The sequence below is a fragment of the Bubalus bubalis genome, chromosome 8 (assembly GCF_019923935.1).
Source record: "Bubalus bubalis isolate 160015118507 breed Murrah chromosome 8, NDDB_SH_1, whole genome shotgun sequence".
Lineage (NCBI taxonomy): Eukaryota > Metazoa > Chordata > Mammalia > Artiodactyla > Bovidae > Bubalus > Bubalus bubalis.
The window spans coordinates 3,335,318-3,362,263 of NC_059164.1; positions in this window are offsets into that span (position 1 = coordinate 3,335,318).

Here is a 26,946-nt window from a genome sequence, read left to right on the forward strand (position 1 = left end):
GAGTCTTATGAAGAGGAGGTTGCTTGGGCTTCTATTTCTTTCTAGTGTTTCACATCTTTTCATATGAATCTAACACCCAGCAAAATGCTCAGTTGCTGTTTTTAGGGGCCTTAGAGAATAGTTTGAAGTGCATTTTGAGCTCATGTCACCCAAAACCATTTGAAAGGATTTCTGTGATGCTTAGAGCATTCTAGGTGGAAGGAGTGATGACTGCTGCCTTTCTGCTGCCTGTGGCACCAGGATATGGAAGAACCAGAATCTGCAAAATGAGGAGGTCTGAGCTTGAATGATTGTTCAGTGCTCCTTTTCAGCTACATGATCTGGACCAAACTGTCCTGTGTCAGAGCATTAATTCACTCACTTGCAAAATATATTAATTAATGATTAATTAATCATGTCATCACCACTGCTTAATTTAAAAATAGAAGTAAAACAACTCCTGAACTCTTACTCTCTAGTCAATGAGCAAAGCTGTAATTATCACCATGTCATATTCCCCTCGTCCCTTCTGTCTCTTTCCTCACTTTCCTTCCTTTGTTACTTCTAATAGATCTAACCCAATACAGACTGACTCAAAAAAAAAAAAATAAATAAAAAAAGCATGGACACAGAGAAAAGCAGCATGTTCCTGGTACTATTGTATAAGCACAAGTATAATATATATAAATTTAATAAGATTATATAATACTCTGAGGAAATCTAACTTCAAATTTTTCTTTTTATTCTCTCAATCAGGTTTGTCTCAATATATTTTTAATTTTTTCTTCTTCATCAAACTTTCCATTTTCAAGAGGCAAGTGCTTTCATGTGAAGATCCTTTATTTCTAGTCAGATTTCCACAACACTCAGCAATATATTTTTCCTGACATATTCATATATTATTGTATGTTTCTAATTGTGTGAAATTTTATCACTAAAAGTTAAAAAAAGTTTATCCTAAAGAAATTATAGGCTGTTCTCATCAAGAAACATGGCCAAGATAATAGAGTAGGAAAACACACCCAAAAATACAACTAAGAGAGCAATGGCCTATGAGAATAACCCAGAGAGTACCAGAAAATAATTTCCATAAAGATATAAATAATTAAACACAGTGAGCCAGATAGGATGAATGGAGACCCACGCCCCTCGTAGATAACCCACAAACAGGAGGGAAATCACAATTGCAGAAGTTCTTTTCTAGGAGAAAGGTGTCCAAGTCCCACGTCGGGCTCCCCAGGAAGGGGGTCCTGCAGCAGCAAGATGAGCATTCAGAGTGTCAGGCTCTGAAGGCCAGCAGGACATGCACAGTGGAGAGCTGAAGGGCTGGACGAGACTAAGGCAACAGTCTTGGAGGGTGTGCACAGAGTCTCACACATGCCAAGTCTCACTGCAGACCCACCAGTTTGAAATCAGTTTGGGTCAGACCTGATCTTGGAGGGCATCCAGAGGAGGCAGAAGGTCATTGGGACACCCTCAGTTCAGTTCAGTCTCCCAGTCGTGTCCGACTCTGTGACCCCACGAATTGCAGCACGCCAGACTTCCCTGTCCATTACCAACTCCCAGAGTTCACCTAAACTCATGTCCATCGAGTCGGTGATGCCATCCAGCCATCTCATCCTCTGTCATCCCCTTCTCCTCCTGCCCCCAATCCCTCACCCTATAGGGTCATAAATGCTGGTGACAGCCATTTTTGGAAGTAGATTATACTATGAGGACATTGGTGCTTGCAAGTGCCATTTTGGAGTTACCCCTCCAGCCTATTAATTCTGGGGGCTTAGCCACCCACCAGCAGCTGAGTAACAACCCTTAAACTACCAGGTCCATAGCCTGCTCCCCAAGGAAATGTCTCCACCCGCCAGGAAGCCAGCACAAACCCCTGGGCTGCCTAAAAATAAATGTAAGCAAGGAAGTAAAAGACCTTTACTTGCAAAATTGTATGATATTGATAAAAGACATGACAAATTGGTCTTCCTAGAAGTGTCTGCATTCTAAGCCTCAGAATCTGTGAAGATGTCAGGTACATTGCAAAAGAGAATGAAGGTTTCTAATCATTTGACTTTCAAATAAGGATAACAATTCTTTATATTAATAATAATAATCCTTTATTATACAGGTGTTCCCAATATAATTAGCAGAGTCTTTAAAAGTGGAAGGGACAATTGGATATTATATATGGCTGCATGTAAAGAAATTACGGATAATGCTGGTTTAAGACAGAGAGATGTGGCCTGGAGCAAAGTTATGCAGCTGGCCTCTGCTCGCTACAGAAAATAATGAACAGATTACTTTTGAGATCCTCTGCCAAGAAATGCACCCTTACCCACTGAGATCTATGTCAGATTATTTGTCTACTGAACTGGAAAAAGGGAACTCTTTGTGTCTTTAAGCCACTAAGTTTGTGATAATTTTGTTAGAGCAGCAGTAGAAAATGAATACAGAATGCAGTGTATCATCAGAAGATACAGAAAATACACGACTATAATGACTTCACAAAATGACATTGAAGAATGGGAAGTATTGCCTTTGTTTGTGGGTGCCAGCCCTAGACTATCTCTTGAGTAACTGATGGAACATCTCTGTTTACATATTTCTTTCTTTTTTTGTCAAACGAAGCTTGTGTTCTCTTTCACAGAACAATTGGAACATACAAGAAAAGGAGTATTTGTGTAATTATAATTGAAATAAATTTCTATCATATTAAGAACACATGAATAGAATTATATGATAATTATGACTTACATTTATGTTCATATATTTATGTTTATAGTAAACTTATTCTATTATAGAGTCTCTATTATATTTAGTATAATATTTATTTTTCATATATTTGACAATTATCACTAAAATAAATATAATGATAATATGCAATAAAATACATATTCCATTATAAATATTCAAGTTTGTTATAAAAATAATAAATATTCAGATATAAATGTTATTTATTTGTATATGGTATACAAATTTATAAATTTACATTATACAATAGCCAAAAAATTTGCAGAAACCACTTACTCAGGTAAAGAGAGAAATAAAACTGTAACTGTCAAAGAAACATCTCATTGCAGCTAAAAATAATATCTAAAGTAGAATAATATTTTTTTCTGCTGGATATATTTCTAGAATACTTTATATATATATTAAAAATGTCTTCTCACTTTAAGACACTTTAGAGAAGATTTAAAAACAGTGTCTTTATACTTTAAGATACTTTACAGAAGATTTAAAAACTATCATAAATCTTATAGTATCAAGTATATTGTTTTATACTTTCATTTGCAGGCCACAACAAACCTCTACATAATACTTCACTTTTTAACCTAACACCTTGTATTCAGTAGATAAATCTATAAAACCTGAATACACAAAAAGTTTCAATTTCATGGTGTGATTCAAAAATATTAAACTTTCTTGGTGTCCTCCAAGTGCTCAAAGTAAAGCAAAGGGAAAAAAATCTAGATACATTTCTGGATAACAAAATTATAGCAGAAAACATTGCAATAAAAGTAAAAGCAAAGAACAAATCCATGAAGGTTGATAGCTATGAATTTAATACCTGGATATATCTTCATGGAATTCAAATTGGAAAACATTTAAAAATTGTCATAAGCATTTAAATATCCAAAAGTGTATATTTCTTGGATTATTAAATTTATAGTTGATTTTTAAATTTACAATTGAACATATTAAGATAATAGATGTACATCTGGTGTGAAAAAAAACTTGTATTGAAAACATATACATAAAAAGTTTTCTTAGATTATGCTTTATCATTGTGTGTACTGAATCTTCAACATGGACACTCTCAAAACAAGCAAGGAATAACAAAGGAAAATGGAAATTACTATAAATTTGAAATATTGAAATATATTCAAACTCAATATATTGATGTTTATTTTACATTTCTAAAGATCTCATACTGATCTTACTGCATTTTAATTAATCATACATTTCTTTTTTAGACATTTGAGTTGTTGTCTTTAAAAGAGAAATATTACTGTAAATAATACTGCAAAATGTCCCATATAGGAAAATCTTTGTCATTGACAAGACGCTTAAATGGAACTGGTTTCCAAAAGAGGAACTGCTGAGTCAGAGAAAATATAATATTTAAAAATGTTTAATTAACTTCAAGCTCCTTTGCCAGAAATATTTGTACATGTCCATACACTTGTAAATTCAACACTCAGTTCAGTTCAGTTCAGTTGCTCAGTAGTGTCCAACTTTTTGTGACCCCATAACTGCAGCATGCCAGGCCTCCCTGTCCATCAACAACTCCCGGAGTTCACTCAGACTCAAGTCCATCGAGTCAGTGATGGAGGCTAATTACTTTACAATATTGTATTGGTTTTTCCATACATCAACATGAATTCACCACAGGTGTACACGTGTTCCCCATCCTGAACCCCCCTCCCACCTCCCTCCCAGTACCATCCCTCTGGGTCATCCCAGTGCACCAGCCCCGAGCATCCTGTATGCTGCATCGAACCTGGACTGGCGATTCGTTTCTTATATTTCTTATATGATATTATACATGTTTCAATGCCATTCTCCAAAATCATCCCACCCTCTCCCTCTTCCACAGAGTCCAAAAGACTGTTCTATACATCTGTGTCTCTTTTGCTGTCTCGCTTACAAGGTTATCATTACCATCTTTCTAAATTCCATATATATATATGTGTTAGTATACTGTATTGGTTTTTCTTTCTGGCTTACTTCACTCTGTATAATAGGCTCCAGTTTCATCCACCTCATTAGAACTGATTCAAATGTATTCTTTTTAATAGCTGACCAGTCTATTCTGAAGGAGATAAGCCCTGGGTTTCTTTGGAAGGAATGATGCTAAAGCTGAAACTCCAGTACTTTGGCTACCTCATGCGAAGAGTTGACTCATTGGAAAAGACTCTGATGCTGGGAGGGATTGGGGGCAGGAGGAGAAGGGGACGACAGAGGATGAGATGGCTGGATGGCATCACTGACTCAATGGACGTGAGTCTGTGTGAACTCCGGGAGTTGGTGATGGACAGGGAGGCCTGGCGTGCTGCAATTCGTGGGGTCGCAAAGAGTCCGACACGACTGAGCGACTGAGCTGAACTGAACTGAATACTCCGTTGTGTATATGTACCACAGCTTTCTTATCCATTTGTCTGCTGATGGACATCTAGGTTGCTTCCATGTCCTGGCTATTATAAACAATGCTGCGATGAACATTGGGGTACACATGTCTCTTTCAATTCTGGTTTCCTCGGTGTGTATGCCCAGCAGTGGGATTGCTGGGTCATAAGGCAGTTCTATTTCCAGATTTTTAAGGAATCTTCACACTGTTCTCCATAGTGGCTGTACCAGTTTGCATTCCCACCAACAGTGTAAGAGGTTCCCTTTTCTCCACACCCTCTGCAGCATTTATTGCTTGTAGACATTTGGATCGCAGCCATTCTGACTGGCGTGAAATGATACCTCATTGTGGTTTTGATTTACATTTCTCTGATAATGGGTGATGTTGAGCATCTTTTCATGTGTTTGTTAGCCATCTGTATGTCTGCTTTGGAGAAATGTCTAGGTTGATCATAGCTTTACTTCCAAGGATCAAGCATCTTTTAATCTCATGGCTGCACTCATCACCTACAGTGATTTTGAAGCCCAGAAAAATAAAGTCTGTCATTGTTTCCATTGTTAGTTTTGTGAATGTTTAATTTAAAGCCAACTTTGTCACTCTCCTCTTTCACTTTCACCAAGAGGCTCTTTCATTCTTTTTTGCCTTCTGCCATAAGTGTGGTGTCATCTGCATATCTGAGGTTATTGATATTTCTCCTGGAAATCTTGATTAATATACATATATTATATATAATAAAAGCCCAATATGGAATTTTTTGTAGTTAAAACAAATTGATCATTTAACTTTGATGGACCTATGAAACCACCCTCAAAAAATATCACATTACTGATCCTCCAATCACTGTTCAGTTATTCACAAAGAGTCACATGGAAATAGTATCTTATTAAATAAATTTAAATTAAAAAAAATAATAATAAAAACAAAAATCATACATTACCAAGAAAAAATAAATAAATCAGTAAAAGAAAAATAAGAAAGTTGTTTAGATACCAAAAAAAAAAAAAAATAAATAAAGTTTAGATTCTGAAGCTGAAACTCAAATACTTCGGTCACCTGATGCAAATAAATGACTCACAAGAAAAACCCTGATGCTGGGAAAGATTGAAGGCCAGAGGAGAAGGGGACAAGAGGATGAGATGGTTGAATGGCATCACTGACTCAATGGATATGAGTTTGAGTAAGCTCTGGGAGTTGATGATAGTCAGGGAAGCCTGGCATGTTGCAGTCTATGGGGTCACAGAGAGTTGGACATGACTGAACAACTGAATTGAACTGAACTGAAAGTTTAGATTCACATATTTTGTTATGAGTGATCTTGTTGCAGTTTTCATTTTAATATGTCATTTATGATTCTGTTTCTGTAAGATATGAATACTTTTGCATATTTTTTCTACAATATACCTTTTTTATATTTTTCTACTAAAATCTATATTCTTATTGTATTTTAGTTTGTTGGTTTAGAAAAATTTTCAATTTTTTAAGCACTCAAAAATTTTGGAGTTTGTTACATATATTCAACTGTTAAAGGGTGATTTTTGCCAATTGTGTTTGGTTTCTCATGGTAAAGTAGATTGGGTTTATAGTCATTTAGACTATATGTCTTTGTAAGAAATAAAAAAGAAAACCTTTTTATTTCGTATTTAGGAATAGCCACTTAACAATGTTGTGATAGTTTCAGGTGAACAGTGAAGGGATTTAGCCATACTGCCATCTCTGGGGTCGCACAGAGTCGGACACGACTGAAGTGACTTAGCAGCAGCAGCAGCAGTATACATATATGCATTCTATTCCAAATGCCCCTCCCATCCAGGTTGCCACATAACATTGAACAGAGTTCCATGTGCTATAGAATAAGTTACTGTCTGCTATCAGTTTCAAACATAGCATTCTGTGCATGTCCATCCCAAACTCCTTAACTACCCCTAAATTTGGTTTAGTAAAAAAGTGTGAATGGTTCTAGCATACTTTTGAGAGAAGGCAATGGCACCCCACTCCAGTAGTATTGCCCAGAAAATCCTGTGGATGGAGGAGCCTGGTAGGCTGCAGTCCATGGGGTCACTAAGAGTCGGACACGACTGAGCGACTTCACTTTGACTTTCCACTTTCATGCATTGGAGAAGGAAATGGCAACCCATGCCAGTGTTCTTGCCTGGAGAATCCCATGGACGGAGAAGCCTGGTAGGCTACAGTCCATGGGGTTGCACAGAGTCGGACACAAATGAAGTGACTTAGCAGCAGCAGCATACTTTTATTTTTATACCCACATGATGTTACAATGGGATTTTAAATATTTTATGCATATGAGATTTTATTTTTGTTTGTCAAGAATGAAATAAAGCCAATGTTACATGAGTATAAGACATAAACCATATTGTAATCTAAATTTGTATCACACTAAATAGGGTAAAATGAGGTTATAAATATAAATGTGCGTATATCTACAAAAACATAAGCATATCATTATTTGGGCTTCCCTGGTAGCTCAGCTGACAAAGAATCCACCTGCAATGGTTTAATTCCTGGTCAGAAAATTTCCCCGGAGAAGGGATAGGCTAACCACCCCAGTATTCTTGGACTTCCCTGGTGGCTCAGATGGTAAAGAATCTGCCTGAATCACAGGATACCTAGGTTTGATTCCCTGGGTTGGGGAGATCCCCTGAGGGCATGGAAACCCACTCCAGTGTTCTTGCCTGGAGAATCCCCATGGACAGAGGAGCCTGGCAGGCTACAGTCTATGGGATTGCACAGGGTCGGACATGACTGAAAGGCTAAGCACAGCACAGCATATCATTATTTATTTCTTAAGCACTCATTTAAAAAAATTCTTATTTTAGATAATTTATAATTTTATATTAGTTTCAGTTGTACAACATATTCAATATTTTTATAGATTATATTCCTTTAAAGTTATTATAAAATAATGCCTATATTTCCTTGTTCACTACAATATACCTTCTTGCTTACTTGCTTCTTACATAGTAGTTTATTTTATTAAATCCCCTACCACTCTCTTGACCTCCCCACTTTCCTCTCACCACTGGTAACCACTGTTTTGATTTCTATATTTGTGAATTTTTGTTTTGCTGTATTCACTACTTTGTTTTAGTTTTTGTATTTCACCTGTAAGTGTTAAAGTATTTGTCTTTCTCTGTGTGACTTATTTCACTTAGCAATGACTATTTACTTATACATTTACACCAATTTGTAAATTATCTGTGACTCCTTGCACTACACAGGTTTATTCTGGACTCTCGAATCTGTTTCATTGATGTATCTGTCTATTTTTGTGTCAGTGCCATGCTTTTCTGATAATGGTAGCTTTATAATATAGCCTGAAGCTAGCGAGCAAAGTAATTCAGCTTTATTCATTTTTTTAAAGATTATTTTGGCAATTAGGGGTCTTTTGTGGTTCCATAGAAATTTTACAATATTTATTCTAGTTCTTTGAAAAATGCCATAGGTATTTTAATACAGATTGTATTATATTAAACCTATAGATTACTTTAATCTATCTAGGTAATATGCACAATTTAAGAAGTTAATTCTCCCAATCCATGAACATGAACTATTTTTTAATGTCGATCATCTTCAGTTTCCTTCACGAATGCTTTATAGTATTGAGAGTATATATTTTCCACTTATTTGGTTACATTTCTTCATATTATTTTCCTCATTTTGATGCTATTTTAAATGTGATTTTTTTTATTTCCCATTCTGATAGTTCACTAGTGGTGTATAACAATGGAATTTTTTCTTAAATTAATCTTGTATCCTTCAGATATCCTGAATTAATTTATTAGTCTTAATAGATTGTGGGTGGAAATTGTAAGGTCTTCTGTATATGGTGTCATATCTTCCGCACTTAGTGACAGTCTTTCTTCTTCCCTTCCCACTTGGATGACTTGCTTCCTCTTATCTGTCTTCTATGACTGGGACTTTCAAGTGTATGTTAAATAGACGTGGTGAGAGTGAGCATCCTTGTCTTGTTCTTGATTTTAGAGAAAATGCTTTTACTTTTTTACCACTGAATATAATGTTAGCTGTCATAAATGGCATTTCTTATGTCAAGATATATTTCTTCTATATCCACTTTCATGAGTGGATTTTTATTAAGAATAGATATTTTATATTAATTAATTAAAATAATTAATATTATTTTTATTAAGAATAGATATTAAATTTTGCCAAAGCTTTTTTCTATGTCCATTGAGATGATCATACAATTTTTCTCCTCCTGTTTGATATTGTGTATCACATTTGATTGATTTGTGGTTATCAGACCATCTTTGTATCCCTCAAATTCTTCAGCACTAGCTTTTATTTTTTTAATGCTTTCTAGTTCCTTGTTTGGAGAAGGCAATGGCACCCTACCCCAGTACTCTGGCCTAGAAAATCCCATGGATGGAGGAGCCTGGAAGGCTGCAGTCCATGGGGTCGCTGAGGGTCGGACACGATTGAGCGACTTCACTTTCACTTTTCACTTTCATACATTGGAGAAGGAAATGGCAACCCACTCCAGTGTTCTTGCCTAGAGAATCCCAGGGACGGGGGAGCCTGGTGGGCTGCCGTCTATGGGGTCGCACAGAGTCGGACACTGCTGAAGTAACTTAGCAGCAGCAGCAGCAGTTCCTTGTTAAAATTATCATTATAGTGGTCCTCTATTATTTTTCCTAATTCAGTTAGCATTTTTACGAGTAATACTTTGAACTCTTGATCTGGTAAGTTGTTTATTTTTCTTTGTTTCTTTGTTTTTTCTTTCTTTCTTTTGTTTTTTAGGGCTTTTATCTTGCTCTTTCAATTTCAATTGAAATAAATTCCTCTGTCTTCTTATATTGGTTAACTTCTCTGCCTCTGTGAGATTAGGTGAAACAATTAACTATCGCAGTCTTGGAATGGGGTCCCTTTGATGGAGTGTCTCTGAATGTGTGCAGAAACTTTGGTGGGAGAGCTGGATGTGACATGAACACAAGTCTATCTTCTCCCAGGGTGTGCTGAGAGCTGTTACTTGGTTAGGAGATAGATCTGAAGATGGAGGGCCTAGAGCTAGAGTCAAAAATAAGCAAAGGATTCTCCTCTGCTCAGTGGCCAGTACCACCCTATTGGGAGTAAAGTCAAGTCCCAAGCTGCTGGAGCAGAAGTCCTGAAGTTCTGATTGAAACTAGAGTCATTCTCTTTAAGTGCGTGCTCTTTGCTGTCCCAGCACCAGGACCCTCACCCCTGGGGGTGGGGGGAGCAGTCCTGAAGCAAGAGGGGCTAGTGCAAGCACTTAGCATGGTCTGACTTTTGGCCTCTTGTCATCCTAGCATAGACAGAGTCCTAGACCCTTAGGATGCTCTGCTTGTGGAAGTACCAGTAATGTTTTTCCCCTCCCTGCACAGATGCTGCTCTGGCTCTGTGCTTCATCCCTCAGAGCTGATCTCTCCTCTAGGCCATGGCAGCCCTTACCCTAGTGTGGAACTGCATCTTCAAGTAAATGGGGTTGGAGCAGGTATTTGGCTCAGACTGGAGTTCTCCCTAGGGAGGCTGTTGTAAAATAGCTATCACCTTATGCAGTTTCAATCTGCCCTTTCTACTCTGTCTTGGGAATAAACAAAAGTGGGTGTGCACCTCACGAGTGAAGTCTAGGCTTCCCACAGTCCTCGCGTTAGTCCTACTGACCTTCCAACCAGCCTAGGGGGCTCCTCTTCCCTCTTTTGGACACCAGGACTGACTCAATATGTGCCTTGAATCTCTCACTCCCGAAGGAGGATTTCTGTCTCTATAATCTACCTCCTCTTCTGAGTCCCATCCCAGGCATGAGGAGTCCTGTCCTAATTGCTTTACCTCTCTTTGTATATAATTCCATTTTAATTTTCTTAGTCTTGGATGCACAGGAGTCTTTCTGTCAGTCTCCAGTTCATTTTAAGTGAGAACTATTCCACATATAGATGTTCTTATGATGTGTTCATGGGGGGAAGTGAATTGCACATCCTCTTAATCCACAGTTTGGTATCTCTTAAGCACTTTTAAATAAGATTAGACATTGAATTTACTCAAAATGTTTTTTTAGTATTTGAATTTATCAGATATTTTATTTGAGATTAATGAATTATTTTATTATTTTTTAATTCTTTCTTTCTAGAGATAACTCTAATATAGACATTATACATAATAATAATATCTGAAAATATTTTAGTTAGACTTCTTGCTACAAGTTATGGGGTCTTTAATTTTTTTTAGAGCAGGTTACACTGCACAGAAAAATTGAGAAATTGGCACAAAAATTTGCTGCTTCCATACCTGCATAGTCTTCCCCATTATTAACATCCCCATCAAAGTCATATATTTTTAATACTGATGAGTGACATTGACACATCATAATTATCCAAAGTTCATAGCTTATACCAAAGTCCATATTCACTACAGTCCATAGTTTACATTATAGTTCATTCTATTAGGTTATACAAATGTATAATCACATGTATCCATTCATAAAATCAACAGTATTTTCACTGCCCTAAAATTCTCTGTGCTCCATCTATTTATCCATTCTCTTGTGCTCAAGCTCACTATTCTTTGTATTGTCTTCAAAGTTTTGCCTTCTCCAGAAGATGATAGAATTGGGATCAAACAGTATACACTGGACCCTTGACTAGTATATGTCTGAATTGTGCAGGCCCACTTACATGAGGATTTTTTTCCTATTAAATACATACAATTGTATTTATGATCTCAGGTTGGTTGAATTAGCAGAGGTGGAATCATGAAAAGAGAGGGCTAAATATAAAGTTATAAGTGGTATTTTGGGATTAGTTCTGATACATACTATGGATGGAAGTTCATAACATTGTATGAGAGGTGATGATCAAAGCCAACCCCTAAAAAAAGAATTGCAAAAAGGCAAAATGATTGTCTGAGGAGGCCTTACAAATAGCTGAAAAAAGAAGAGAAGTGAAAGGCAAAGAAGAAAAGGAAAGATATACCCATCTGAATACAGAGTTCCAGAAAATAGCAAGGAAAGATAAGAAAGTCTTCCAAGTGAGCAATTCAAAGAAATAGAGAAAAACAATAGAATGGTAAGGACTAGAGATCTCTTTAAGAAAATTAAAGATACCAAAGGAAAATTTCATGCAAAGATAGGCACAATAAAGGACAGAAACCGTATGGACCCAACAGAAGCAGAAGAGATTAAGAAGAGGTGGCAACAATGCACAGAAGAAATATACAAAAAGATCTTAACGACCCAGATAATGATGGTGTGATCACTCACCTATAGCCCAACATCCTGGAGTGTGAAGTCAGGTGGGCATTAGGAAGCATCACTACAAACAAAGCTAGTGGACATGATGGAATTCCAGCTGAGCTATTTCAAATCCTAAAAGATGATGCTGTGAAAGTGCTGAACTGAATATGCCAGCAAATTTGGAAAACTCAGCAGTGGCCACAGGACTGGAAAAGGTCAGTACTCATTCCAATCCTAAAGAAAGGCAATGCAAAACAGTGTTCAAACTCGAACAATTGCACTCATTTCACATGGTAGCAAGATAATGCTGATCTTCAAGCTATGCTTCAACAGTATGTGAACCAAGAACTTCCAGATGTGCAAGCTGGATTTAGAAAAGGCAAAGAAACCAGAGATAAAATTGCCAACATCCTTGGATCACAGGAATAGCAAGAAAATTCCAGAAAAACATCTACTGCTTCACTGACTAGGCTAAAGGCTTTGATTGTTTGGGTCACAGCAAACTGATGAAAATTCTTAAAGAGATGGGAAACCAGACCACCTTACCTGCCTCCTGCAAAACCTGTATACAGGTTAAGAAGCAATATTTAGAACCAGATATGGAAGAGTAGACTGGTTCCAAATTGGGACAGGAGTGTGTCAAGGCTGTATATTGTCACCCTGCCTATTTAACTTAATGCAGACCACATCATGCAAAGTGCTGGACTGGATGAAGCACAAGCTGGAATTAAGACTGCATGAAGAAATATCAATAAACTCAGATATGAAGATAACACCACCCTTATGGCAGAAAGAGCAGAGAAATTAAAGAGCATCTTGATGAAAGTGAAGGAATAGAGTGAAAAAGCAATTAAATCTCAACATTAAAAAAAATGAAGATTGTGGCATCTGGTCCCATCACTTCATGCCAGATAGATGGGGAAAAAATGGAAACAGTGATCAACTTTATTTTCTCGGACTTCAGAATCACTGCAGATGGTGACTGCAGTCATGAAATTGAAAGACGCTTGCTCCTTGGAAGAAAAGCTATGACCAACCTAGACAGCATATTAAAAAGTAGAGACATTACTTTGCCTACATAGTCTGTATAGTCAAAGCTATGGTTTTTGCATTAGTCATGAATGGGTACGAGAGCTGGACAATAAAAAAGGCTGAGCACCAAATAATCTATGCTTTCAAAGTATAGTGCTGGAGAAGACTCTTGAGAGTCCCTTGGACTGCAAGGAGATCCAAACAATTCATCCTAAAGGAAACCAACTCTGAATATTCATTGGAAGGACTGATGCTGAAGCTGAAAAACCAATACTTTGGCCACCTGATTAAAAAAGCTGACTCAATGGAAAAGACCCTGATGCTTGGAAATATTGAGGGCAGGAGGAGAATAGGATGAAGGAGGATGAGATGGTTGAATGGCATCACTGACTCAATGGACCTGAGTTTGAGCAAACTCTTGGAGATGGTGAAGGACAGGGAAATCTGGCCTGCTGCAGTCCATGGAGCTGGAAAGAGTCAGACACAACTGAGTGACTGAACGACAATCTACACTAAAGGTCAGTGTTCCACTTTCTGAGCTGTTTAAAAGAAAATTGTATAGACTGTTCAGATTAGCTTCTTCTAGTTAGTAATATGCATTTAAAGTTTTTTCATAAATTTTCACATCTTTATAGCTCATTTCCTTTTAACACTAGATAATATTCTATTCCCTTAGAGCAGAAAGTGAAGAATAACTAAAGAGCCTCTTGATGAAAGTGAAAGAGGAGAGTGAAAAAGTTGGCTTAAAGCTCAACATTCAGAAAACTAAGATCATGGCCTCTGGTCCCATCACATCATGGAAATAGATGGGGAAACAGTGGAAACAGCGGTGGTGATGGCAGCCATGAAATTAAAAGACGCTTACTCCTTGAAAGGAAAGTTTTGACCAACCTAGACATCATATTGAAAAGCAGAGACATTACTTTGCCAACACAGGTCCGTCTAGTCAAGGCTATGGCTTTTCCAGTAGCCATGTATGGATGTGAGAGTTGGACTATAAAGAAACCTGAGCGACGAAGAATTGATGCTGTTGAACTGTGGTGTTGGAGAAGACTCTTGAGAGTCCCTTGGAATGCAATGAGATCCAACCAGTCCATTCTAAAAGAGGTCAGTCCTGGGTATTCATTGGAAGGACTGATGCTGAAGCTGAAACTCCAGTACTTTGGCCACCTCATGTGAAGAGCTGACTCAGTGGAAAAGACCCTGGTGCTGGGAAAGATTGACGGCAGGAGAAGGGGACAACAGAGGATAAGACGGTTGGATGGCATCACTGACTCAATGGACATGGGTTTGGGTAAACTCTGGGAGTTGGTTATGGACAGGGAGGCCTGGCATGCTGAGATTCATGGGGTCACAAAATCAGACACGACTGAACGACTGAACGACTGAACTGAACTGATTGTCTGGTACATACCAGTTTACATATTAATTCACCAATGGAAGGGCAATTTTGAATAAAAGTAGAAACATTCATGTTCAGGTTCTGTGTGGGCATAAGTTTCAACTCCTTTGGGTAAGTACCAGGAAACATGATTACTAGATCATATGGTACAAGTATGTGTAGTTTTGTACTGAACTAAACTGTCTTCCAAAATGACTGTACCATTTTTCATTCTCACCAGAAGTGGATGAGAGCTCCTGTTGTGCTTCCTCCTCACTAGTATTTGATGTCAACGTTTTGAAGTTCAGGCATTCTAACAGGTGTGTAGTGTTATCTCATTCTAATTTGCATTTTCCTGCTGATCCGTAAATGTGGAGAATTTTTCATGTGCTTATCTTTTTATCTGTATATCTTCTTTGGTTAATGGCCTTTAAGGTCTTTGGCCCTTATTTAGAATTTTTAATTAATAGTCATAATTTTGCAACATTATCTAGAGTAATTTTTCTAGAAATCATGTTTTCTTCATTAAAATAGCTTATAGCAAGGACTTGGATATTGTCTTTCTATGCTGTGAAGCAATTTAAAAGCATTAAAGCCATTTGGACTTAATCCATCTGTGAAACACTGTAGCTCTCTTATATTTTGTTTTCTGATAACATTCCCTTTCTCTTATAATTAAGTTTGCTATTTCAGGATTCATTTTTAATCATGTTTACTTTCTGAGAAAACTGACCTCTTAACTAGCTATTGAAATATTTTTGGAAATATATTTCCATTTTTTAAACTGTCAATCCTTATCTTCTAAGACTTTACTATTTATTTTCACATTGTATTTTGATTTTTTATACTTTTCTATATTTTTCTCTCCAGTTTGCCTTATTTCATTTTAATTTTCAAAGAATTAGCAGAATCATTAAGTTCTTTCAAGAGCAGTAAACATGTTCTGAATTTATTTGGCCCAGAGGGCTCAAATATAGAGGTAGAACAAAAATTAACATTTTAATAAGATAACCTACAACACTAAATTTGAAATAACACATTAGGAAATTATCCATAAATTGTTTTATTATCTAGAACAATGTATAGCCCATGAAATTATTAGGTTCCTATAGATTAGAAGCATTAATTCTATAAAGTTGTCTGCATTATCTATCTCTTTAAATATAATTTGTAAAGTGCATGATCAACATTTTCTAATCTTAATGATTTGTCATTTTTCAGAGTCCATTTTGTAAAATCTGTAGTATGCATTTTCCTAGAAAAATCTCATAAGTATTATTTTAATAGCTAAGACAAATACATAGTATTTTCTGGATAATTAAAAAAAATCTGTAACACCTTTCTTTAAGATAATAGCAATTTTACTAAAAATGGTATAATCTTTGAAACCAAACATAATTGAGTAGGTCCTTCTGTGGGTGGAACATTTTCACAAGATTCTGGAATAACAGAGAAAGTCATGATAATTAGTAAAGCCAGGTGGAATAATCTTAGGTGAAGGTGCATGCATAGCAGAGGGCATGCCTACAGATGAGAAAGACAGCAGGTAACTTGAGGGCACAGGGAGAGGATTGAGGCTTGGGGATGTTATAAATATGCACAGGAATGAGTCTCTGAGTTATAAACTAGGGAGTTAGTAAAAGTTCTATTCAGTACATAAAAAGGTGAACCTCGAACCTGGTCACTTCACACTCAAAGCTGAAGAAATTGCAGGCAAGTATTTTCTTGTCCAGGTAAAATATGGCAAGATGTTTCACATGAAATTGAATAAATTTATTTGGGGAGTTTTAGGACATCTCAAGGCACTGGTACTTCAAATCAAAGACTACCACTGTCAAAGATAGCAGAAACCAAACACCAGTTAAAGGTGAAGGAGAAATTTTATTGAGTGTAACTATTGCAACAAAGGTGAGTACTTAGCATCAGATCGGATCAGATCAGTCACTCAGTCATGTCCAACCCTTTGCGACCCCATGAATCGCAGCACGCCAGGCCTCCCTGTCCATCACTAACTCTCGGAGTTCACTCAGACTCACGTCCATCGAGTCAGTGATGCCATCCAGCCATCTCATCCTCTGTCGTCCCCTTCTCCTCCTGCCCCCAATTCCTCCCAGCATCAGAGTCTTTTCCAATGAGTCAACTCTTCGCATGAGGTGGCCAAAGTACTGGAGTTTGAGCTTTAGCATCATTCCTTCCAAAGAAATCCCTGGGCTGATCTCCTTCAGAATGGACTGGCTGGATCTCCTTGCAGTCCAAGTGACTCTCAAGAATCTTCTCCAACACCACAGTTCAAAAGCATCAATTCTTCGGCACTCAGCCTTCTTCACAGTCCAACTCTCACATCCATACATGACCACAGGAAAAACCATAGTCTTGACTAGACGGACCTTTGTTGGCAAAGTAGCATAACTTGAAGTTAACTCTGGCAAAATAAAAGGTAGAAGAGTTTTGAATTGGTGGGTGTGTTTCAAGAAAAGGCATTAAGGGCATTGACTCAGCCATCCATATTTCCTAACTGGCACCTACATGGAGGAGAAGCAAACTTCTCACATGTTTATCACAAAAGTTAGTGATGTAGGGAGAACAAGGCACTCAGAATTGAAGAAATCTCACAAAAGTAAAATAAAAAGACAAAGAGATAAATACTGAATTTTTTAAAAAATGTGTTTATTTATAAAGCACATGGAGGATCAGTCAGGAAGGGAATGCCAGTACTATCAAGTCAAATAAACTGCAGATCTCCAACAAATACACAAGCATCCTATGGAATTAAGAAATATATATATATCTGGTTCCATCACTTCATGGCAAACAGATGGGGAAAAAGTGGAAACAGTGACATTTTAATTATTCGGGCTCAAAATCACTGGAGACAGTGACTGCAGCCAAGAAATTAAAAGATGCCTTCTCCTTGGAAAGAAAACTATGACAAAACTAGACAGTGTATTTAAAAAGCAGAGATGTAAATTTTCTGACAAAAGTCCATATAGTCAAAGATATGTTTTTTCCACTAGTCATGTATGGATGTGAGAGTTGGATCATAAAGAAGGCTGAGTGACGAAGAATTGATACTTTCCAACTGTGGTGCTGGAGAAGACTCTTGAGAGTCCCTTGGACTGCAAGGAGATCCAACTAGTCAATCCTAAAGGAAGTCAACCCTCTATATTCATTGGAAGGACTGATGATGAAACTGAAGCTCCAATACTTTGGCCATCTGATGTGAAGAGCTGATTCATTGGAAAAGACCCTGATGCAAGGAAAGATTGAAGGCAGAAGGAGATGGGGATGACAGAGGATGAATTGGTTGGATGGCATCATTGACTCAATGGACATGAATTAGAGCAACCTCTGGGAGACAGAGAAGAATAGGGAAGCCTGATGTGCTGCAGTCCATGGGGTGGCAAAGAGTCAGGCATGACAGAGACTGAACAACAATCCACAACTAAATCTATAAGTGTGAAATTTTAATACATCCCCGTATCTTTCAGACTTATGATAAAATCACCTAAGAAGGAGCATGAAGTCCTACAGCATCATGTTTCTTATTGGCATGTAAACCATTAGAGACTGATTGTGAAGTGAAAGTCACTTAGTCATGTCCGACTCTTGAAACCTCATGGACTATAGCCCGCCAGGCTCCTCCGTCCATTGGATTCTCCAAGCAAGAATACTGGAGTGGGTTGCCATTTTCTTCTCTGGGGATCCTCCCGACCCAGGAATCGAACCCAAGTCTCCTGAAGTGCAGGCAGATTCTTTACCAACTGAGCTGTGAGGGAAGAGATTGGTTACAGAAGGCCTTTAAATACTGAGGAAAGTTTTTCAGAACCAACAGGTTAAAATACTCTCTCAGAAAATAAAATTGTTGAAATAAAATGAACAGATTTTTAACTTGTCCATTAATTCTAACTAGAGCACACTTATTAAGAGTTACAGAGGAAAAGTCTTGTGGGACTAAGGGAAATAAAATGTCTCAACTAATAGAACATTTAACAAATCCAGAAAATATTACAAAATGTGACCATGTGATGGAGGAAAATCCATTCATATCTAATTAAACAGTATCAGTTGAATGTCACAGGATCATCACATTGGGACTAGGGAAAAGAAAACATCATCATAAGATACTGTTTATTTGTGTAAAGAACTATATTAAGCAGTGATAATTATGCCATTTATTTTTTGAATCAATTTGTACAATTAAATATTGTTATGGTGGGAGTAATGTGAATATTATTAGAGAAAGGATTCGGAACATGGTGAGTAGGGATGGTGGAAAGGGTAAAAATCTCTAACAAGAGTTGGAAATTAACACCCTTGGTTTTTGTTTGTTTGTTTGTTTTGCTTTGTTTTGTTTTTTTTTCTGATGGGACCAGCTAAAGAACTGGGAATATAACTCTATTGTGGAAAGAAAATGATGTCAAGGAGACTGGAGGAAGTAGTGGGAAGAGAGAAAGAACTCTGACATCAGTGTCCTATGATAGAAAATTTGTTTTTCTGTGTATTGGCCATAGTTTTATGAGGTGAAATTCAGCCATATCAGGGCAGAATGGGAAGTTTATTTTCCATGCTGCTCCATCTGCCTAAGAGTGAACATGGGGCTAATACTCTTCTATTAAGATGACTGGCAAGCTATCTTTTAGTGTTTTATTTTCCAAATTTATCTTTTGTATGGTCTGTTTTATTTGAAATTTGGAAGAGGTTTTATGAAAGGCTGCTAGCCAGCTGCCATTTTGTACTAGAATTCTTTTGATAGATCTAAATTAGTTGTGAGTGTTTTTTTTTTTTTTCCAAAGATATTTTCTGGTATAAAAGAATTAAGAACAAGAAATATTCTTTGCAAATAAAATCTAGATACAATGTCAGACCAATAGAGAAATATTCTTCATACACATTTGGTTCCTATTTTTCCTGAATTTGTTTTATTCTTTTCCTTCTTAGACTGCTCATTTCATATTTTCACTTTGTCTTTGCAATTCTGAAAGTATTCGAGCATGAACCATTGCTACCATAAAAGCTCTAATATATTTTTTTATTTTTGTATTGTGGTAAAATACACAAACATAAAATTTTTCATTTGTAAGGATACAGTTCAGTGATATTAAATATATTTATAATGTGTAATCCTCACCATCTCTAGAATAGTTTTCATCTTGTAAGACTATAACTCAATATTCATAAAACAACAGTTATATGTCCCCTTCCTTCCAGCCTCAGCAAACTTACAGTACTCTGTCTCTGATTTTGACTACTCTAAGTGCATCATATAAGTGTAATCAAATAATATCTGGCGTTTTGCAACTGGTTTATTTCACTGAGCATTAACCCTTAAAGTTCATACATGTTGTAACATATGCCAAAATGTTCTTCCTTTGTTAGGCTTAATAATAGTCAATTAATTATATGTATACTTCGCTTATCCAGTCATCGGTTAATGTGAGTTGCTTCCACATTTCAACCATTGTAAATAATGCCACTATGAACATGGAGTATACAAATATCTTTGGAAACCCTGCATTCAATTATTTGAGTATATACCCTAAATTTAAATTGCTGGAATATATATCATTGCTCACTTTTGAAGAATTATTACACTGTTTTCCACAGTGGCTGTACCATTCCATTTTACATTCCTATCAGCTGCTGCTAAATTGCTTTAGTCGTGTCGGACTCTGTGCGACCCCATAGACGGCAGCCCACCAGGCTCCTCTGTCCCTGGGATTCTCCAGGCAAGAATACTGGAGTGGGTTGCCATTTCCCTCTCCAATGCATGCATGCATGGTAAGTCATTTCAGTCATGTCCAACTCTGTGCAACCCTATGGACAAGCATCCCACCAGGCTCCTCCGTCCACAGGATTCTCTAGGCAAGAATATTGGAGTGGGTTGCCATTTCCTTCTCTGGTATTCCTATCAGCAGTACATAAGAATTCCAATTTCTCTACTTCTTCAAAAATGCTTGTGGGTTTTTTTTCTTTCTTTTCTTTCTTTCTTTTTTTTTTTTTAAACAATGGTCATCCTAATGAATGTGAGGTGGAATCTCATGATAATTAGCTACATCAAACATCTTTTCACATATTTATTGGCCATGGAACAACAGACTGGTTCCAAATAGGAAAAGGAGTACATCAAGGCTATATATTGTCACCCTGCTTATTTAACTTATATGCAAAGTACATCATGAGAAACGCTGGACTGGAAGAAGCAAAAGCTGGAATCAAGATTGCTGGGAGAAATATCAATAACCTCAGATATGTAGATGACACCACCCTTATAGCAGAAAGTGAAGAGGAACTCAAAAGCCTCTTGATGAAAGTGAAAGTGGAGAGTGAAAAAGTTGGCTTAAAGCTCAACATTCAGGAAACGAAGATCATGGCATCCAGTCCCATCACTTCATGGGAAACAGATGGGGAAACAGTGGAAACAGTGGAAACAGTGTCAGACTTTATTTTTCTGGGCTCCAAAATCACTGCAGATGGTGACTGCAGCCATGAAATTAAAAGACGCTTACTCCTTGGAAGGAAAGTTATAACCAACCTAGATAGCATATTCAAAAGCAGAGACATTACTTTGCCAACAAAGGTTTGTCTAGTCAAGGCAATGGTTTTTCCTGTGGTCATGTATGGATGTGAGAGTTGGACTGTGAAGAAGGCTGAGTGCTGAAGAATTGATGCTTTTGAACTGTGGTATTGGAGAAGACTCTTGAGAGTCTCTTGAACTGCAAGGAGATCCAGCCAGTCCATTCTGTAGGAGATCAGCCCTGGGATTTCTTTGGAAGGAATGATGCTAAAGCTGAAACTGCAGTACTTTGGCCACCTCATGTGAAGAGTTGACTCATTGGAAAAGACTCTGATGCTGGGAGGGGTTGGGGGCAAGAGGAGAAGGGGACGACAGAGGATGAGATGGCTGGATGGCATCACTGACTCGATGGACGTGGGTCTGAGTGAACTCCAGAAGTTAGTGATGGACAGGGAGGCCTGGCGTGCTGAGATTCATGGGGTCGCAAAGAGTTGGACACTACTGAGCGATTGATCTGATCTGATCTGATCACTTAATCCTTTTTCAATATTACATCTATCATCCAGTTCCATCTTACCTGTATGTACTCCTATTTTGCACACTTCTTTTATGCCACTACATCTTTGTTTCAACCAAAAACGCTCTCACCATGGTATTGAATTATTAGCATCTTTAAAAAGAAATGTCTAACCCAACCTCCAGCTTCTTTTATTATTTTTATGATGTTTTTCTCCCAATTTTATTAAGATAAAATCTACATACATATATAATTAATTGACTTAAATAGATCATGAAATGATCATCACAGTAAGTCTAGTGAAGAACCATAGTCCTATATAAATACAAATTTAAAAAAAAATTTTTTAATGTTATCCACATTTAAGAAAAATGAAGCATAATGGTTTAAAATATTGTATTAGTTTCAAGTGTACAACACAACTATTTAATTTTTTATTGACTATATACCATTATTATTACAAAATAATAGTAATATTTCTCTGCAGTTTATATATCATGCCTTATTTATTCATTTATCTATTGATGGATACTTAAGTTGCTTTCACATCTTGGCAAATGTAAACAACACTCCTATGAACCCTGAGGTGATTGTATCTTTTTGAATTAGTGTTTTTGCTTCTTTGGGTATATACCCAGCAATGAAATTGCAGGATTATATGGTATTTTTATTTTTAGTTCTTTTGAGAAAACTACATACTCTTTTCCTTAGTGGCTGCATCAATTTACAATTTCATCAATGGCGTGGAAGTGTCCTCTTCTGTGGTCACATACACATTTTAGAAGTATTTATTCTAGTCAAGTGAAATGTGTCATGAGTATTTTGATAGGGATTTCATTAAATTTGTAAATTGTTTTTCTTCATATGGCATTTTAACAATATTATTTTTTCCAAACTATGAATATGGACTACTTTTCAATTTCTGTGTAATTTTCATATTCCTTCATCAATATTTGTTTTGTCAAAAGTTTTCACTTTTGTCTCAAAGGATTTGTTAACAAGATAAATCACTCAATATATACAAATAAATAACAAATATTTATTAGAAAATTATCTTGTTTACTTTTTAATATACTAACATTAAGAGAAAGGAGAAGTAGAAACAGCAGAATACATCACCAAATTGGATTTTGACCAACATCCAGACTGAAATAGGGCTAGTAAGTCCCAAGACATAGAACATCTGGAGTCCCAACTGGGAAAAGATCCCAGGTAGGATATCCACTCCGTGGATGAGATTGCAGTTTGAGATTCCTGCTTATAATCACAGAATGCAAACTGATATCATCATCAATCTGAGAGGAAATCACAGCTCTGGTTTCATGTAATGCTGTTTATTTTGTCATGTAAAACTTGAAATGTTGTTAAGCCTGGGGCTTGGTTGGCCAGGCCCTCTCCAGGGCTCAACAATCTCAAGATTCCTCCCCCGTATTGTTTAGAATGCTCCAAGTCTTGCAGGCAGGCACAAACAGTAGGCAGTCACTCAGTCAGAGCAGTGTCCAGGAAGGTTAGGAGCAAGGTCAGAGGCCTGCTCTGCTTTGTCTCTGAAGCCTAAACAAGACTATTTATCTAATTTCCCTAAAAATAGTTTGTATTTTACAGAGTATAAGCCTTTCACATCTTTGGTTAAGTGTATTCCTGGCTGATTTATTATTTTGGTGCAATTTTAAATAAGATTATTTTCTTATTTTTCTCTTTTTGCCAGTTCATTATATTAGTCTATATAAAAGCAAAAGATTTCTTGTGCTAATCTTGTATCTTACAAATTTATTGACTTTATGTATTACTTCTACTCTTTTGGTAGAGACTTAGGGCTTTCAATATACAGTATCAAGTCATCTGCAAATAGTGTCAGTTTTTCTCCTTTCCTTACAATTTGGATCTATTTAATTTTTTTTTTTTTAGTTTTTGATTATTGAGGCTAGGATTTCCAATACTCTATTAAATGGAAGTGGTGGCAAAAGTGGGCATCCTTATTTTGTTTCTGATTTGAGATGAAAAGCTTTCAGTGTTTCACCTTTGAGTATAACATTTGCTGTGGGTTTCTCATAAATGACCTTTATTATGTTGAGATATGTTCCCTCTTGGAGAAGGCAATGGCATCCCACTCCAGTACTCTTGCCTGGAAAATCCCATGGATGGAGGAGCCTGGTAGGCTGCAGTCCATGGGGTCGCTGAGGGTCGGACATGACTTGAGAGACTTCACTTTCACTTTTCACTTTCCTGCATTGGAGAAGGTAATGGCAACCCACTCCAGTGTTCTTGCCTGGAGAATCCCAGGGACGGGGGAGCCTGGTGGGCTGCCGTCTATGGGGTCACACAGAGTTGGACACGACTGAAGTGACTTAGCATCATGTTCCCTCTAAACCAACTATGATGAGAGTTTTTAATCTTGAATTGATGTTGAATCTTGTCAAATGTTTTTTCTGTGTCAATTGAGGCTATAATGTGATTTGAGGATTTATTTTAATAATGTATACAACATCAACTGTTTTGTGACTCCTTAATGATCCTTTCCCCCTCCCCCACAATAAATAAAATTGTCCACATCTCTTCTAATGGCCCAAAACAAATCTAGAACAACATAGATTTTTTTTTTCTGTGTGTGTATGTATCTATGGGTGTCCTAAGGTGTTACAAATAATATATTTTAAATGCAAACCTCATTTTCATGTATTTTGGAGCATAAATAGTTAGTGTTTAGGGTTTACATTGGGCAGAAGTTTTACAAAGCTACAGTATTCTACTGGTTTTAGTGCCACACTCTGCTGGCATCACATATATCCTTCAAGTTACAGACAAATAAAGGTCACGATATATTTAGCATATTTTTATCAAGCCATAATGAGCATGATTTATTTTGACATGTTTCCTTCAAAAAGAAACTATTATAAAATACATAGTTAATTTTGAAAATCCAACTTACCTTACATAGAATTATAATGAAAGAGTCAAATTCATCTTGTGAAATTAAGAATTTTTAAACAACCAAGGAAAAGGAAATGGCAACCCACTCCAGTACTTTTGCCTGAAAAATCCCATGGATGGAGGAGCCCGGTAGGCTACAGTCCATGGGGTCGCTAGGAGTCAGACACGACTGAGCAACTTCACTTTTACTTTTCACTTGCATGCACTGGAGAAGGAAATGGCAACCCACTCGTGTTCTTGCCTGGAGAATCCCAGGGACGGGGGAATCCTGGTGGGCTGCTGTCTATGGGGGTCACACAGAGTCTGACACGACTGAAGCAACGCAGCAGCAGCAGCAGCAGCAAACAACCAAACTGTCTTCTATTTGTTTTATATATATATATATACACATATATATATATATATAAAATTATATTTTGATTCACTAAGCATGTATAATGTCAAAAATATGTTACAGGCTATAATTTACAAGAGTAGAGATTAAGTAAAAGGCAGTAGGTTTTAGATGTTGCAGCTGAGGATCACTTTTCACCCTTATATGAGAGACCCAATACCAGTAAAGTCCTCGGCACAGAATCTTGCTGACTTGAAAAAGTGTAAGTTGTTTGGCACAAGTTGGGCCAAAAGTTTGAGCTCTTAAGGGTACTGCAGTTAACCCACATATTTGCTCTTCCAACAAGAATTGTGTCATCCTATTTTAGCTGACGTCTGAGGGATCTTTGAGGAACGTCTGTAGTCTCCCATGGCACCTATATTGCAGCTAGCATCAGCGTTTGAACATTTGACAGCCTTAGCCTTGACATTTTTTATGGTGAGCATGTACTTATCAATAGGCATAAATATTTTTTCTTAACATATTTGATGAATAATTTAGCATACCAAGGCAATATGAGAAGTAAAGATATTTTATATCATACTATCTCTATCAATTTTCTCTGTTGTTGCTCACAAAGTCACTGTTATTATTTCCATCTAATCTCTCATGGGAGTTTGCTTGGGATATTTTGAAATAAATGCAAACAACATTTTATTATGCAAGTGCCATAATTGAATACATGTATCACTTTCCAAAAACCACATTGGAGGAAAATATCTTTTATATATTTAATAAAGAGCAAATTAAAAATTCAATGTTAAGAACAGGAAAAGCTAGAGGAAGCAAAATATTGACTCACGTAGGATTACTTGGGTTGGAGAGGTACTAGAGTAAAAAGATTAAGCTTTCAGCTCAGTTCACTTCAGTCTCTCAATTGTGTCCAATTCTTTGCAAGCCTATGAACTGCAGCACACCAGGCTTCCCTATCCACCACCAAATTTTGGGGCCTACTCAAAATCATATCCATCAAGTCAATGATGCCATCCAACCATCTCATCCTCTGTTCTCCCCTTCTCCTCCCACCCTCAATCTTTCCCAGCATTAGGGTCTTTTCCAATGAGTCAGCTCTTCACATCAGGTGGCCAAAGTGTTGGAGTTTCAGCTTCAACATCAGTCTTTCCAATGCACACCCAGGACTAATCTCCTTTAGGATGGACTGGTTGGATCTCCTTGCAGTCCAAGGGGCTCTCGAGAGTCTTCAACACCACAGTTCAAAAGCAGCAATTCTTCGGCACTCAGCTTTCTTTATAATCCAACTCTCACATCCATATATGAATACTGGAAAAACTATAGCCTTGACTAGACAGACCTCTGTTGGCAATGTAATCTCTCTGCTGTTTAATATGCTGTCTAGGTTGGTCATAACTTTCCTTCCAAGGAGTAAGCATCTTTTAATTTCATGGCTGTAATCACCATCTGCAGTGATTATGGAGCTCAAAAAAATAAAGGAGGTCACTGTATCCATTGTTTCCCAATCTATTTGCCATGAAGTGATGGGACCAGATGCCATGATCTTAATTTTCTGAATGTTGAGTTTTAAGCCAACTTTTTCACTCTCCTCTTTACTTTCATCAAGAGGCTCTTTATTATTTCTTCACTTTCTGCCATAAGGGTTGTATCATCTTCATATCTGAGGTTATTGATATTTCTCCTGGCAATCTTGATACCAGCTTTTGTTCATCCAGTCCAGCATTTCACATAATGTACTCTGCATATAAATTAAATAAGCAGGGTGATAATATACAGCCTTGATGTACTCCTTCCTGATTTGTAACCACTCGGTTGTTCCATGTCCAGTTCTAACTGTTGCTTCTTGACTTGCATATAGATTTCTCAGGAGACAGGTCAGGTGGTCTGTTATTCCCATGTCTTTAAGAATTT